This window comes from Galeopterus variegatus, unplaced genomic scaffold, assembly GCF_000696425.1.
Source record: "Galeopterus variegatus unplaced genomic scaffold, G_variegatus-3.0.2 Scaffold4015, whole genome shotgun sequence".
Classification (NCBI taxonomy): domain Eukaryota; kingdom Metazoa; phylum Chordata; class Mammalia; order Dermoptera; family Cynocephalidae; genus Galeopterus; species Galeopterus variegatus.
This window is the reverse complement of record NW_007730126.1, coordinates 159,666-164,896: the sequence shown is the minus strand read 5'-3', so window position 1 is coordinate 164,896 and position 5,231 is coordinate 159,666.

The following is a 5,231-nucleotide window of genomic DNA, read 5'->3' as shown; positions in this document are numbered from 1 at the left end:
GGGGCGTTCGCATGACGGCGAGACGCTGGCAGGTTTACATTATGGGGAGGGGGGACAAAGGTCCTTTCTTTCGCCATCCTTTGCACTAAAGCGGTGATCTCACCCACACCCAGCAAGCCTAGTGCATCCCTGGAGATGAACTCTGGTCATACCTCAGCACCAATCGCCGAGAGCCACATGGGTGGGAAATTGCCATAAAAAGACAGCCCACAGCAGGCCGTGTTCCCACGGCAGAGGAGGAGGAGGGGACACTCTGTGTTCTCNTGCTGAGCTTATGTAAGTTACATGTTTGCACCCACAGGTATCAGCCTCTGTTGCCCTGACCTTATCTGGGTCTTTCCTTTCCTGTAGCTGCATGGGGAGTCTGCACGCTGCTGAGTGACCTGCACGCCTCACCTTATAGAAAGGATGGCGGGCTCTGACCTCCTGTGGCTGGCCTTGGCCTCCTGCATTCTGACCCTGGCATGTGTGGGGCAGCAAGGTGAGTGCCGTGCTCACCTGGCGTTGCAGATGTCCAGAACACCTGGGGAGTAAGTGGGGCAGGCAGAGAAGGCGGTGCAGGATAGTGAGAGGAATGAGCTGGTCTACAGCAGAGACTGAGAGCTAGAAGTCAAGGGTTACATGCTGAGGAAAAGGGGAACCAAGCCACAGTCTCTCAAAGAGTCATATCGGAAAGTCCCCTGAAAGGGTGGTGGCAGCCAGTTAGCACAACTTCCCCTGCCCATATCTGGGAGAGATCAGAGCCCTGGGACTGGTATCTCCTTCCTCTGTATCCATTTGCTCATCTTGTAAAAAGGAAAGAGCAAGATTTAGTGATCCCGCTGGTTCCTGCCAAAGATTTATGAATTGAGCATCTTACACGCTTGTAGAAAGGGTTTTCAGGCTCAAGACTAGGGTGCAAATTTCTGCCTGTGTCACCTGTGGAGGAGGGTATTTGGGGAAACTGAGCTCATGGCTTCTGACGGGAAAATACAAGGAGTGCAGGAAATAATCCTGGAGTAACAAGTGCAGCGGCTCCTTTCCTTAAAGCAGGTGCACACGGGAGCGAGGCCCGGGTTTCCTCCTTTTTACTGGGCTACTTCACACTGTGGTTTACATAACAGCTTTTTCACGGGGTCTTTGATGGGAACTCCCTCCCTAGAGACCAAGGATCTCAGTGTAGGTTTCTTGACCAGCTTGACACCTTAAATGGGAGAGCTGTAGGGTATATGAATTATATTTTGATAAAACTTTATTTTATTTATTTTTTAAATGTAAAGAACTCTCATTTAATAGGAGTCATAGGCATTAGACTCACTCCTGAAAGCTCTGCGCAAGATCCCACTTAGAGCTCTGCAAAAAAAATCCTTCTATGTGTATTTCATTGTCCCAAAAGTATGTTGTTCATATTTGTGAGAGCTTGGCAGTGCTGGGAACAGCAGGGCCCAATCACTGGCATTATTAATAGTTTGCTAGAAAGTGAAATGTCATTTGTGCTCTGTGCTTTCTTGTTTGTTGATTTTGGCAATTTCTGAGTCATCCTTTCTTTCCGCTCCCAGAGGCTTCCACCAGGACCTCTGTGTCCAACCAGTTTGATGGGAGCCCTTGAGAAGCCCATTAGCCATGAAAATAAATCTGTGTCCTGCTGGCATGTTTCCTAGGAGAGGAGTCACTGGGTGTTACACGTCATATTGGCCAGGAGGCAGATGAGTTATTGTCATTTCCTTTGTAAATCTCATTGCCTGTGGACTCTTAATTTACCCAAAGTAGAAATGTTGCTAATGTCCTTAGGACTGTCCAGACAGAGAGAAGTACTGCACCTGGTTCCAATTGTTAATGTTTCACTCTCACTGTCATTAAAAACCAAGCCTCTGCCTCCCAAAAAGAGAGAAAACGGGGAGCCAGGGAAAGAAGAGAGACAGACAGATTGATAGACACTGGGGACATCCCATAGGGATAAGTAGATTTGTTTTGATCACCAGTTCTCAGGCAGGGACCTGGAAAGGTCCAGTGATCAGGAACAACCCTATCACTGAGGCAGAATTATCCCAATTGAATACCTCTATGCACAGAAGAATCCATTCTGTTTCTGTCAAGTCTGCTAAGTGAGGTGCTCATGATAATCTTTATTTTTGGATCTTTTCCCCCTTACCCAGGCTGCATTTCCCGCCTCCACCCTCGCTCTTGGCCATGTTCACCTCTAGAAATCCTGCCACAGTTCTGAGAATGACTCTTACCCTTCGGCTTTTGGCAAGTGGCCTTCACCATAGCCCAGAAGGAGTCTTTGCTCTCTGAGAATGCTTCAATAGTGCGTTGTTTATGCTGCTCACGGGGAATCTGTCTTCATTGCCTTGTATTGCAGTTAATTTGTTTATAAGGAAAGTCACAGTCTGCATAAGAGAAAGGACCAGGTCTTGTCAATTGACCCGCCTTACAGAGTATTTCCTTACAGGGCAGCACCTCTTCCTTACAGGTATCCTGAGAAGCATTTGTGTTGAATTTGTTCTGTTGAATCAATATCTACATGTTTTTTTCAAATCAAAGGAGTAATTCCTTGCTAGGACTGATATACAGAAGTAAAATTGAGCATCAGATGGGTTGTTGGACATAAAGATTACTTCCAGTGTTGATGGCCCAGGATTCAGAAAAACTATTTGGGAGATTATAAAACTGTGGTATCACCCCATGTATGAGTACGGAGTTTGCTGTGACCTGTGGTTGAGTGAGAACAGTTAAACCAGCTAAATTTCTCTTCATTCTTCATATATCTCTGATTTCTTTCCCTTTTCCAAATTCTCTCATTCAGGTGTTTTGTAAAAAGCTATGTTTGCCTTTTGTTGTAGTGACCATATATTCCAGAAATTTTTTATCTTTTTACATACTAATTTTCACGGTTACTCATTTGGTTTACGTCCAATACTATGAAATATGAAGGTGAATTCTTACTAGTGGCTGTATAAAATTGTGCTTTTAATTAGTTTAGATTCTCATTATTTCAACCATATAATAGATTAGATTTTTCTATTACGTGAGTCTTTTTGTACTTCAGAAATCTGCCGTTATGTGCCCTGGTTCACAGTGAAAATGAGTGTTGAAAGAAAACATCAATGGTCTTAGAAACTTGGGCTTAAGAATATTTTATACTTAATTTTTATTGGAATAATGATTCCAGTAGAATTATAATAGCAGCTGCCTATCTCTCTCAGTTATCCCCATATCTACAACATATCTATGTTTCTCTCATTTGTATCTTTAATACGGAATTTTGATTGCTTTTTTTTCTCATTTTTTATGTAGGTTGAGTGTTTTTTTGGACATTTTCCACAAGATTTTATGCAGGTGATGAATACTCAGAAGAAAAACTAGGCTACTTATCCAAAGTAAGTCTGTAATTTATTTTTCTCAATTATAAATTGGCCAATAAATTCATAAGTTAACTATTCTTTTAAAATACTTGCAATTTTTGTCAGGGAAATAAAAAACTCAAACTCTAAAATATACTTGATCTTTTTTTTTTGTATTTTTTCGTGTCTGGCAACGGATCGCAACCCTCAGTGTCGTGCCCGTACCAGACCAGGACCGGCAACAGGATAGCAACCCTTGGTGTTGCGCCCGCACCTCGCTCAGCCAGTGAGCAGGAACCGGTCTGTATGTGGGATCCGAACCCTCGGCAGGAGTGACGCCGCGCTCCCAAGCGGCGCACTATAGCAGTGCGCCACCAGGCCGGCCCATACTTGATCTTTTTGCAGCTTGATTAACATTTAAGTGATATACGATAGACAGCATCCATTTAAAGTATATAATTTGTTAAATTTTGATATATGTGTACAGCCACAAAGCCATCCCCACAATTAAGATAATAACTATATCCAGCACCCCGAAAAGCTTCCTCATGCTTCTTTGTGGTCCATCTGCCCTTCCTCTCCCTCTATTTCCACCCCCCCCAACCTCTGGTCTGCATTTTGTAGAGTTTTATGTAGCGGAATCGAACAGGATGTATTTTTGGGGAGGGTGGAGGTCTGGATTCTTTTTAGGTCCGTATAGCCATTTTGCAATTTTTCCATGTTGATTTGTGTATTAATAGTTTATTCCTGGGGCCGGCCCGGTGGCGCACTGGATAGTGCGCCGCTTGGGAAGTGCGGTGGCGCTCCCGCCCGAGGGTTCGGATCCCACATACAGACCGGTTCCCGCTCACTGGCTGAGCAAGGCGCAAGAGCAACACCGAGGGTTGCGATCCGTTGCCGGACACGGAAAAAGACAAAAAAAAAAAAAATAGTTTATTCCTTTTCATTGCTGTGTAGAATCACTTGGTGTAGATAGACCAGTTTATCCTTTACTTTTGAAAGAAACACTAGGCTGGTTATTTCCATTTGGTCATGGCCCTTAACACATAAACCCAGAAAGTAGCACCTCTGCAGGATTGTCCCAGCGTATACTTGTATGTTGCAATTCCAAGATGAATTGGTTGAGAAAAAAGTCCAATTGTGCTAAAAGTTATTAATTGGCAAATTAATAACTGTTATTTTTGGAACTCTTCTTTAAAAAACAATCATGAACGTGTGGTATTTTGGTTTTCCTAATTATCCACAACATTTTTTAATGAAAATTTTCAAATACCCAGCAACATTGCTTCATTAACTTTTTTTGTGTGTGTCTTTTTCGTGACTGGTAAGGGGATCGCAACCCTTGGTGTGGTGTCGCCCACACCGTGCTCAGCCAGTGAGTGCACCGGCCACTCCTATATAGGATCTGAACCCGCGGCGGGAGCATCGCTGCACTCCCAGCGCCACACTCTCCCGAGTGCGCCACTGGGTCGGCCCTGGTGTCTTCTATTCTGTCCAACATAGTGTTTCTGAGATGAAAGAATTACTGAAGTCGTTCCATTGTTGAATCATATTCTGCTGAATGATTGTCTCTGTTTAATTTACTGTCTTCAAGGAAACATTTGGAACTAAGGTATCAAGTTATCAAAACAATACAGTTGTCCAGAGCCATCTATCTAGAACAGTTATCAGTAACATTCTAAAAATACTTGGTGGAAGTCTTTGTCTTCATTTGTGTTACGGTGTAATAGAACTGAAATCAAGAACCTTCGAGAAAACACACATAATCAGTGCTACATTCATTATTACCGCTTTGGTTTTATTGAAGCCCTAAAAGTTGGTTGTTTCTGAATAAAGTCGTTTCTGTACTGGTTTGTAAATTTTTTGTCTTATGCTGATCTCTAAGTGATAAAAATCAACTTATTCAAG